The sequence below is a fragment of the Corvus brachyrhynchos genome, unplaced genomic scaffold (assembly GCF_000691975.1).
Source record: "Corvus brachyrhynchos isolate BGI_N302 unplaced genomic scaffold, ASM69197v1 scaffold130, whole genome shotgun sequence".
In the NCBI taxonomy this organism is placed as follows: Eukaryota; Metazoa; Chordata; class Aves; order Passeriformes; family Corvidae; genus Corvus; species Corvus brachyrhynchos.
The window spans coordinates 1,832,068-1,843,724 of NW_008236193.1; the positions used below are offsets into that span (position 1 = coordinate 1,832,068).

The 11,657-nt window shown below is 45.6% G+C and overlaps 2 long non-coding RNA genes across 4 annotated transcripts; one reads left to right on the plus strand and one right to left on the minus strand.

Annotated features, from left to right (window-relative positions):
- Nucleotides 1–5,557: 5,557 nt before the first annotated feature.
- On the minus strand, nt 5,558–10,031 carry LOC108448063. 3 transcript variants are annotated; one of them, XR_001863850.1, is made up of 3 exons: nt 10,009–10,031; nt 9,532–9,663; nt 5,558–9,408 (listed from the first exon to the last, which is right to left on the minus strand). It is a non-coding gene; the product is annotated as an uncharacterized LOC108448063 (long non-coding RNA). The 3 variants fall into 3 exon arrangements; XR_001863846.1 differs by lacking the exon at nt 10,009–10,031 and adding an exon at nt 9,890–9,964; XR_001863847.1 differs by lacking the exon at nt 10,009–10,031 and adding an exon at nt 9,753–9,823.
- Nucleotides 9,852–10,913, plus strand: LOC108448066. The gene is made up of 2 exons (XR_001863852.1): nt 9,852–10,376; nt 10,420–10,913. It is a non-coding gene; the product is annotated as an uncharacterized LOC108448066 (long non-coding RNA).
- Nucleotides 10,914–11,657: the final 744 nt, after the last annotated feature.

The following is an 11,657-nucleotide window of genomic DNA, read 5'->3' on the forward strand; positions in this document are numbered from 1 at the left end:
TGGCTGCCCCCGTCCAGCTGCTTGGAGAAATAAGCCACTGGCCTTTTGTACAGTCCTAGCTTCTGTGCCAAAAGTTCCAGCACCAGTCCTTGCCTTTCATGTGAAAACAACAGAAAAAGTTTAGTGACAGCTGGTATGCCCAATGCTGGAGCTTGCATTAACTCATTTTTCAGAGTTATCAATGCATTATTAGTCTCTGGTGTCCAGCATAGGTGAGTTTCCCCAGTCTCTTTTAGGAGTTGGTATAAGAGTTTCACAATTAGTCCATAGCTGTAGATCCACAACCTACACCATCCTGTCATTCCCAGAAAAGTTCTCAGTTCTTTGATTGTAGTTGGCTGGAGCATTTGACAAATTGTCTTTCTTGTTATTTTCCAAGGCTCTCTCTCCTTCTGCCAGTTCATATTTCACTTTTTGGAGGACTAGCTGAGCCTTTTCAGGGGAGAGCCTATATCCGCTTAGTCCCAGAACATTTAAAAGACTTACAGCCCATTCCTTGCAATTTTCACGGGTTCTTGTTATTAGTAGGTCATCAATGTACTGCAGAAGTGTACCTTCCCAGAGTGGCGGTGTCCAGGCTTCCAGTTCTTTAGCTAATTGATCTCCAATTCTTGTGGGGCTATTCTTGGAATCCTTGTGGCAATACGGTCCATGTAAGCTGGCTTTTTTCCTTGTTGTGGGGTTTTTCCATTCAAAGGCATAAATCTCCTGACTGCTACTGCTTTCAGCTAATGGCAGACAAAAGAAGGCATCCTTTAAATCTAGAACTGAAAACTACACCCAGTCACTTTGTAATTTTGTAAGGATTGGCCACTATGGGATGCAGTGTTTTTGTTATTGCATTTATTGCTCTCAGGTCCTGAACCAATCTCTAACTTCCATTTGGCTTTTGTACAGGTAGAATTGGGGTACTCCCTATTGGGGTAGGGAGACTTACACTCTCTTAACAACTCTTGATCAATAGATTTAGCAATTATTGGTTCTATTCTCACTCATGATTCTTGTCTTAGCGGATATTGTTTAACTGACACTGGTCGTGCGCCTTCTAGTAGTTCAATATTCACCAAGGAAGCCCATTTTGATCTCCCTGGAATTTCAACATCCCGTACTAGTGGGATCACTTGATCTGTTATTTCACTATCCATGGGTATTTCTCCTCTTTTAGGCAAATTTGCTAAACTTAAGGCCATAATTAATTTTTCCTCGGGAACCTGTAGTCTCATTCCTTGTTCTGTAAATTCTATTTTTGCTTCTAACCAAGTTAATAGATCCCTGCCTAGCAGTGGCTTTGGTGAATTTGGAAGATATAAAAATTGATGCATTCTCATCGTTTTACTTAGTATAAATTTTAAGGGTTTTAAAAAGCAGGGTTTTTCTGTTTTCCCCATGGCCCCAATAACTTGGACATAATCATTGCTTACAGGACTCAAAGTCTGATTCCGGACTGAGAATGTGGCTCCAGTATCTACCAAAAATTCCACCTCCCGTTCCCCTAGCCTAACTTTAACCAGTGGGTCTGCTAGGGAGGGACCTGCTGGTCCCCATCACTCATGGTACAGCTGTGCTACAGTCACTGGTCCCGGCGGCACTGATGATTCTGATGTCGTCGGAATCGCGGCACGATTCATAGGACAATTCTGCTTCCAGTGCCCGAGCTGGCCACACAGTAAACATTGGTTAGGGGCTGGGCATTGCTGTCTTTGCCCCCTAGGTGGAGGCCTCCTCCCCCCCCGGGGAATCTCGGTCCCCTAACCTGGGTGACCACGATCGTAAGGGGCTGTGCTCTGTTGTTATAAACTTTCCATGCCGCTGCTAAAAGGTTCTCTACGTTCCAGTTATCTGGTTCCCTGATCATTTGCAATTTTCTGCGTATATTTGGCTCTGACTGACCCATCAATAAGGATATTAACTGTTGCTGCCTGATTTCAGAAGCTGGATCCAGTGTAGCATGCCTGCTCATACTATCTCTTAGCCTTTCCACAAATGAGCCTGGGGACTCAGTAATTTCCTGGTGAATAGTGAACAACAATGACCAATTAACCGTTTTAGGTATAGTGTTTAGCAGTCCCCAGTGTATTAATTTCCTGTATCCAACCAAAACCGGATGTGTTTGTGGATCATTTGGGTCCCAATGTGGATCTGCTGTGGGGAAAATATTATCTACATTACCGTGTAATACCCCAGTAGCTATTTGTCCCTGCACATGTGTTCTTGCTGTGGATATTACAGCTGCTTTTTCTGTTTCAGTTAACTCTGATAGCATTAAGTCTATAACCTCCCAATCAACATCCTGATTTCTAACAACTAATTCAAACCTCTTTGCTACCTTTTCAGAGTCTTCTCTATACATACTGGCTGCCTCCCTCCGGGTATCTAAATCCAGAGCTGTAAATGGTGCTTTAACTTTTGTTATTCCCCCGTCTGGCCCTACCACTTATCTGAGCAGTGCTATGAGCTTCTTCTCTACAGGGGTCTTGCTCCTAGTTCTGGATGATATTCCTGAGCTAGCCTCACTTGTCCGTCCCTTTGTCTCCACTACCCTCCGGGGATGTTAGGGATGCTGGGGACGTTGTCCCTGATGTTAGGGTGTCACCACTGTATTTCATTAACTCCTGAGTTTCTAAGGGATCCTGGTTTCCCTCAGTTTCGAGCTTTAAACATCTCTGCCCTATACTGCACGATGAGCAACACCTCTTCATGCGGCTTTTCCCTTTTGCCTCCTTTTCTAAAAGCAGGACCATTGAATCCTGGGGTGCCAAATTGATACCACACAATTTCTGCCACTCCGGTTTATGTCTTAAAGTAAAAAAACAATCCGTGTAGGAAATGTCATCCCATCTGTTCTCCCTCCTTGAAACTAACATTAATTGTAGTAAGATGTTGTAGTTTAAAGTCCCATTTTCTGGCCACTTTTCACCATCATTTAATTTGTATAGTGGCCACCATTTGTTACAGTATTTAATTAAGGGGCTCTTTTCATAGTCCCTCTGGGGATTCCTCCTAGTTCTTTCTAGTGTGCCAATACACATCCCAGCGGACTCTTCTGGGTTATTTCCTTGCTTTCTGATGATCCCATTGCCTCCTTTGTCTGTTCCTCTCTTTTCTCTCCCTCTCTTCTCTCTTCCACGCAAGCCTTCCTGCATGTCTTCTCCCACTTTTCTTTCCAAGCCTTCTAAGTCTACACACTAAAGCCACAATAAATCTCTCACTATTCTCTGTCACTCTCCCCTTACTTTAACGTTACTTACACCCTCATTTTGGACACCACCCACTTCTCCTAGTACGATACCACTTTCTCTCACAATTAATACATGTACACAAAGTCCAAGCTTCACCACTGTTTCCACAGAATTTCAGAAGGGAAGTTATTAGAAAAGGGGTTGGGTGTCTGGGTGTTCTCAATTTAATGTCTAAAATCTCTCCTCTCCAGTGATACAATCCGCCTCCCTCCGGATAACAAGGTTGAACTCCAAACCAATAGTTTATATGATTTATACTCATTCACTCGCTGCCAATCACTTCACTTTTCACTGGCTGCTCCCGTCGCCGGGTTAGAAGATCAGTAGTTACTGAAGATCACCAGTCTTCATCACAATGCACTTTTCATCTTTCTTTCTGGAGCATGTGCAGTCCTTTATAGAATGATTCAGCGGTTTCTGTGTTGGTCTCAAGTAAATTCTTGCTCCTCTTATCTTGACAAGATTAAGGCAAATCCTGCTTCTTAGGTTTTGTGATCAACATTTGCTGTCTCCCAATAGTTAACTGTGCTTATATGAGTTAACTATTGATCAGTCTTATCAGTGTGTTGAGATGATAAAAGCTCGAAGTTACATATAAAATTTGGCTTTAGATTTGTAAAGTGATTCTTTGAAGTGCCATGTAATTACATATTAATATCCATTTTTATGAACTAATGTTTTTTTCTGAATTTGTGTTGTTTTCAGAATACTCCAATGCTAATGCCCGGATCCTGAAGAATTCCGCAATGATCCTGAGGAGCGTCCTGGCTGGTGCAGAGCAGAAGCTACATGAGTATCCATAAAGCACTGGATTGCTTTTGAGAGTTTTCAGTGTGTGAACTTTTTGCATGGTTATTAGTTTAAACAGGCATTCAGACTCCATCTTGTTAATTTTTGTTGTCGTGGGGTAGATTTTACTGTATCTGTCCCAAAGTAAACTTACATTTTTAGGCGGTTCAAACTTCAAAAATGGTGACTTTTAAGATGATTCTGAAAGAAGTAAGATGAGTGTGTCTTTACTAAGAGTCTGTGTAAACCTGCTTGCAGGTAAAACCAGAGACTGATAGATAAGAAAGGAATGTTGCCAGCTGACAAATAATTGTTGCTCAACTAAGGCCGTGTTAAGTTCCTGAATTTAAAGAAGAAGAACAAAAGAAAGGGAGGCGGGGATGAGCTGGGGTGTGTGTTTTGTCACATGTTAAGGGGTTGCAGTAGTAAGCAATTCAAGATGTCCATGCCTCTCAAGTACCTCAGCCAATGGGGAGAGAGAGATGGTGATGCAGCCGGGAAAATAGGATTAAAAGGAGGCTGCGTCCTCCAGTAATTTGAGACACCTCAGGGGAATACCCCATGGTCTCTCCCTTTATTCAAATAATGTTACAGGACTTCTCTGTCTCCTTTTTGGAGATAAACCTCTGGTGCTGTGATTTTTTCCACAGAATTCTGTTGGGTTTGGTCTTGAGGTTGATTTTGCTGAGAGCCAAGTTGGAGATCCTGTTTCCTCCATGTCTTGGTTTAAGACAATTTAAGAGGTGGATGCTCTCAAACTGCTTCCTCCCCTTACAGCTTGAATCAATCCCTTTCCACCAATAAGGAGAAATGAATACGAGCAGATACATGTGAAAAAATAATAGTCTACTACCAAGCGAAACAGCAATGTGTAAAAATGAACAGTAATAGTCAATAGTTACAAAGTTGCTGAAATTTCAGTCACGAAGAGAAACTCAAAATGGCAGAGTGACCCCTTCCCCCAGATGGTGCCCCCACAGCCGACTGCATGTGGGGAGACAAAGGGAGAAAGGCGGCAGCCATCCCTCTTATCGCTCCAGCAGTGGCCCCCTCTGGCGGCTGGTACTCGGTCAAGGGCTAGAACTCGCGGAGGGATTTCTTCCTCTCCACAGAAGACAGCAAGTCAAGGCAAGGCAGCTGGGCTGGGGCAGGTCTGTGCCTGCTCCACTCCTCTCAGTGCGACGCTGCAGCTACAGACAGGTGTTGCAAAATTTAATCTGAAACAGTTTTTGATTGGGAAACGCAGCTTCTCGAGTTGCTACTTTTGCGAGTAGTGCCAACCAGCAAGAAACAAGAGGCAAACCGCGTGGCCAGTGAATCAGGGGGGATGGGGAAGCAGAGGTTAAATGATTTGCTAAGAAGTTGTTTGTTAAAAGCAATGCATACAGCTTGCTCAACACTTACTGTGCCTACCAAAGCAGGATGAGAAGATAGAAGGCTATTGATAAAGGGAAAGAATCTTGACCAAAGATCCTGTTTTGGACTTGGGCCAGGGACATAAAGAGCATGCACAGGGAAGAAAGGTGAAAAGTTCAGGATGAGGAAGACCCTTTACTTCATCTGAGGAAGACCCTTACTTTATCCCAGAGCTCCCTGCCCATGACCACCAGACAACACCGTGCAAGCGCAATGCGGATGTAAATGACTTTTGGGCTCACGAAGGGAGGCTAGGCGGGGCCAGGTAATGAATATGTATAGGTGTATTGGGAAACTCAATGAATATGGAACTTGTAACCCGATAAATACCAAGCTGAATGCAGCTGTCGGCACGCATGACTTTGGAGGAACTATCCCCCGTGAGTCCCAGTGCTGGAATAAACATACCTACTTTACTCCTTATTCCAGTAGTGGAGTTTTTCCGCGTATCACCAGAGAGAGAGAGACAGAACACTCCCTGAGTGCTCCGACTTTAAAAAGCCCGGGCGCTGCTCAGCCCCAGCCCCTGTTCTGCTTTCTGGCCACAGCGTCTTACAGAGACAGTAACAATTTTTTTGGCACAGACAAGAATAACCTTTTGGGTTACCCAGGACACTCTACATGAAGACATTCCTTGTTGTTTGTGTTTGCTTTCACTGTGTTTATAGTAATTACAGGTACACAGTGTAGTAAGTATTTATTATTATAAATAATATATATATTTTTGTTCCCATCTCAGAAGAGTCTGATTGTCAGTGTTCTACCATTTCTTGCATTTTGGGGAGGCAGGGGGATGGGGTATATGGCATGTATTCTTAAACCCCATACCTTGGGCTTTTGCATACTAGCTACAGAGGAAAGAACAAGGATTGCCAGCTGGTGACCTATGCAAACAAGATTCATCCCTAAGTGAGTCCTGTTAGTTTCCTAAAGGGGCCCAAGGGATTATGGGGAGCACTAGTACTAGTTTGGCCTGTAATTAAGTTAAATTTCTTCATAATACCTTTTATGGGGCCTGTGTTTTGAATTTTTGCTGAGAACAGGGTTTATAGCACAGGGATATTTTAGTTAAAGTCCCCTCATTATTAGGGTCAGAATCTGAATCTGAATCCCAATGACAAAAAACCAAAAAACATTTTTTAAAAAGGTTTTAAAAATTAGAATCCAAACCACATTTTCAATGTCCAAAGCGTTATTTTTCAGATTTAACCCTGAGATTTGCAGGCACAAACACTATTTATATGATGCAATCCTCAAAAAGAGGGAGAACCACATACATTTTAAATCACCAGAACATGTGTTTGGGAGAACAAATAGTCAATTTAAAGTCTAAATCCACATCTTTAGACTACAAAATTACTAAAATTAGCTAAATTGCTGAAAAGCAATTTATAATTGCCAAGGTTTATGCTTTTAGAGTTCAAAGACATATTTGACACATTTAGACACATTTACAGGGTCCAAAACATTATTTTTAAGGCCCAAGGTCCAAAGCCTCATTTGTGAGTCCAAAGGTTCATTTTTGGCCCCAAACCTTCCTTTTTAGTTTTTCAAAGCCTCAATATCAGGGACCAAAGCCCCTCTTTAGAATTCAGTCTGCAATTTGGCCATCTCAAATCTTTCTTTTAAGACTCCAAAGACCCATTTCCTTATGCACTTATGAGTAAAGTAGGTCCTGAGAGACTATGGGGGGTAAGAGTGCTCATCCTTCCCTCTCTGTGATGGTGTGGGTGTTCCCTGTGTCACACTGGGAAGCATGTCAGCTCCAACAGTCTGTCTGCAGGTGGCTCAGCTTCAATAGCTTTTTGGGCAAGCTGAAAAATTTCTATGTACCAGCTGTGACACTTGAGACAGGGAGCTGCAGATTTTAGAGGCTGCAGAACATCTGTCAGAGCTTTCGCCACTGAGGATCAACCCACCAGCATGAGGTAGACCAAGATGGGCTTCTGGAAGAGGGTGGTGCCCACCTTCATGATGCCCAGTATCACCCCTAGAGGTACAGACATCTACAGACACCACAGGACTGTCGCCAGGACCCACCATGCAGCATTATGGGACACAACAGCTGTCCTGAGGGTGTCTCCATCCAGGGCTACAGACAGCAGTGACACACACGCCTGCCAATGCCCCACAGCCCAGGGTTGCTGGGAGAGTTGAGAGCTGGAAGGTGCAGAGCACAGCCTGGTTTTCCTCTGCTTTCCAGAGCAAATGGCTGCCTGGGACACAGTGGCTGGCTACATCCAACAACAGCTCTTGCTGTACAAGGTAGGACAACACTCATATCCTCCTCATCTGCACAGAGAAGTGGGGAGTCCCATAGCCCAGAAGCATAGCCTGCGGTTCCTCTTGCTCTCCTCAGAGAGCAAGAAACCCACCTCAAAAGGTCCCACTCCACTTTCAGGAGACCACCTCCAAAACTGAACATGTTCAGGGATTGCTTCCACACAAAAGGCAACAGGATGGAAAGCTGTTGCTAGTACTTAGCTCCCCATGGTAACCTAAAGCTTCACTTCTTGGCAATGAAGAATCACTAGGTTCTAAAGGGTCATTTGTACTATCTCACCTATTAACTTTTTTCATGCCTAAAGCCTTCATTTTAGGGCCACAACCCTCATTTCTGAGCTTCCCACCTGCTTTATATTACCTTTTATTGGCTGTAGGACCTGATTTGGAAGGTCCAAAGTTTCATTTGTAGGGTAAAGGCTCATCTGTAGAGTCCAAAGCCTTCTTTAGAAAGTCCAAAGGATCTTTCTGGGTTCCAAACCCTCTTTTTAGTTTCCATAGATCTCCTCTCTGGGACCAAAACAAATGAGGCCCTGGACCCTGCAGAGGTAGCTTTGGACCTTCCGAATAGAACCTGGAGCCTTCAAAGTGATGATCTGAGTCCTTCAGATGAGTATTGGGGTTTGTGCCTAAACAAGGTCGGGTTGGACTTAAACCAGGATGTTTTGGACCCTAACAATGAAATTGTAGTTCCTAAAAACAAGACTAAAATACATGGATACTTAAGGAATGGCCTTAAAAATAGGGTTTCACACCCTAGAAATAATTTTCTTAGCTTCCAAATGAGGCTTTGTGCATGAAGAACATAAGGCTTTGAGCCCTCAGTGAGGAGTTTGCACCCTAAAATGAGGCTTTGGATTCTAATGTGCTCTCCTGAGAGGTGGATTCCAAAGAATCCTGGTGCTAAAAAGCCAGCAAGGATGAGAGAGCCATGGTGAGAGAGAAGCTGGGTGGGGGCTTAGCAGCCAGCCAAGGTTCACCCAGCACAGTTTCTGAAGGTGTTCTTTTGGTACTGCTAGTTCAGGGTCAGCCTGAAGCTGACCTTAAGGGCAGAGAAAATTCATTGGAAATGAACCCTAAGAGCCCAGGCGATTTGCTACATAAGTCTCATGGACACATTCCAGTACCTGGGAAGAATGGAACAGAAACCCCCAGAACTGCCAGTGTGCCAGCCAAACTAGTGACCAGACTCATAGCCCTCAGCAGCCTTGAATTCCTCTGGCTGCTGCAGCTCCAGGAAGAGACAGGAGCTTGGCTGGTGGGTGAACCCTTTGCCAGGGGAGGTCCAATAACTTCTAGTTGTGAGAGGTCCCCAGGTTGTGGTAGCCACAGGGTTCCCTGGACACAACAGGACATGCTCCCATGCAGCTTCGTGTCACAAAGGGGCAACACACACTGGAACTGCTCTGCGCTGCACACCCTACAGTTGCAGTCAAAAGTAGGGCTACTCCCTTTAGCTTACCTAAGAAGCCCCTTGGAGAGCATCCCTTTCCCCTACGCTAGTTTTTTAATCTCTCCCAGGAATTTCCAACCCACTACCCTGCTATCATCCCATCTCCGGGCCCCAGCCCCCAACTTAGCTTTCAGATGACCAGTGATGTGAATCCACACTGGATGCAAAAGGAGTCCACCTCAGCCATCTCCAAAGGCACTGGGATGACCAGGTTGGCCTCTTAGTCAGCTAAGAGAAAGAAAACCAAAATCAGTGCACCAGTGTAGTGGCATACAAGCCAAATCCCAACAAGTCAGCTACTAACTGGGACCCTGCTCCCACTCCCACTCATACTTGCAGTCCTTAACTTACCTATCAGAAGCCTCCATCTCCAATGTCATGTCTGACCCAGGGTAGCTCCCTCTTGCAGCACAATGAATCTGCTGAACAAATTTGAAGTGTCATACTTGACACAATCTGGAATTCCAGCAAGTTGCAATACTTCTAAGAAAAACAAGGGGGGGAAAAAAAAAAATTACAGAAAGCACCAAGCACCTTATCAACCCTGAACACTCAATCCAAAAATCATTAACCATGCACTCAATGCTATCTCCTTCACAGTATCTTCAAAGCCTCTATTGCTTTAGATGCCAAAAGTACCTGCTGAAAGAAAGGTGAACAAACCTGAACATTTCCCCCCTCCCCCATAGAAATAAGAAGACACCCTTACCCCAACAAACCCCACAGAAGGAATGGGCCTCTTTTACCCAGGGCTGGGGTTAATATACCCCTGGCCAGGCCCGCCTCTCCTTCCCACAATGCCCGGGAAAAGGGAGGAGGCAATTTTACCATAAGGGATAAAAGCACTGGGAGGAGCTGCAGCTGTTTGGCTGCTCTGACTTAAATTCCAGGTGAGTAAAGGGCTCTGTAGATGCCTTCTGTTTTACTACAGCTGCATCCACTGAAAGGGTAAAAAAGCTTCTTGTTTTGGCAGCGTAGATAGATGAGTTGCATGATTCCTTGTTAAGTTCTGTAAGTGGTCATTGGTGACTGTTGAGTCATAGGACTATGGAGGGTGGAGAAGAATAGTAATAATACACGTGGTGTAATTCCTGTTAGGGTCTCTAATTAGGGCTGTATTCATTATAAATAAAACTGAAAAAATAATGGGCTCTCTGGCAGCAGGAGGGTTTTGTGAGTGCTGGGCTCGCTCCCTTGTGAGAGATTGGGTACCAGTACCCAGCTAGAAGTGCCCTGAAGTATAGATTTAAATTCTTAAAATGCTGAAGAAGGGGGAGCTTCCTTCAATTGAACCCCTTAAAATGAGAGACTAGGGAGTGTTTGTCTCTACTTAAATAGGTGCCATAGCAATAAATGGGTTCTCTCCTCTGAATCCCCTAAAATAGTGGAAAAAGAGGGGTTTGCCTTACTTCAGGTCTCCCCAGTGATGGAAAAAGGGGGATTTCTCCCTCAATTCAAACCCTTATAAAGGAGGGACAACCGGGTTTTCCCCTCAATTTAAACCTTGGGATGATGAAAATGGGGGAGTTATGCTCAATTCAGACCAATAAAATAGCATTGTCAAGGTTTTCCCCTTCTATTTAAACTGGAGAATAATGGAAAATGGGGATTCCCTGTCAAGTGATACCCCTAAGAGCATGGAAAAGGCAGGGTTTCCTTCAAGTGATACCCTTAAAATTGCAGAGGAAGGGGATTCCCCCTCAATTTAAACACAGACAATTATGGAAAAGGAAGTTTTTTCCCTCTGTTTAAAACCCTTTTCTCCTCATAACCCCCCTTTTTTTCTGGGGGCACTGGGGAAGGGCTGCCAAGATGAAAGGGGAAAGTGGAATGTTTCCCTGGGACCCCACGTGCTGCCCTGCCTGCTCAGGTGCTGCCCCTTGGCACGAGGGGTTTTCCCTGGGCATTTTCTGGGAGCAGTGCTCTGTGCCCAGGTGCCTCCGGCTGCTCCCCAGCTCCTGCCGGGTGCTCCGACCATTGTCCCTGGAGGGACCCTCGGGATGCCCCCATTGCCCCTCTGGACCAGCAGCTCCCTGCACAGCTGTGCCCGGGGAACCCTCTGGGAGCGGCCCTTGGCAGGAGCCGCCCCTTCCTCATCCTGGCCGCTCACAGCTGGGGCTGCTGCGCCTTGGAGCGGGGGCTGAGGAGGAGAAAGGTCCTGCTGGTCCTTCCCTGCCCTGCACAGCCCTTTGTGTGCCCCTGAAACACCGGGGTGCCGGGCTTTCCTTGCTGTGGGGGACTGGGCGGTTCTTTGATCCCAGGCTCTGCTCTTCGCCGGGCACTGCACATGGACAGGGGGCAGAGATGGGCCCTCAGAGGAGCGGGGGCTGCTCCTCGCTCTCGGGGCGCCGCGGGCGCTGCGCAGCCTTGCCCTCCTACTTCCCAATTCCTCATTTTGTGCCTCCTTTTCCCTTGGGGATGCGCCCGGGCCGCATTCCAGCGGCCGCCACGGCAACAGCACCTGCGGGCGGGGGGGG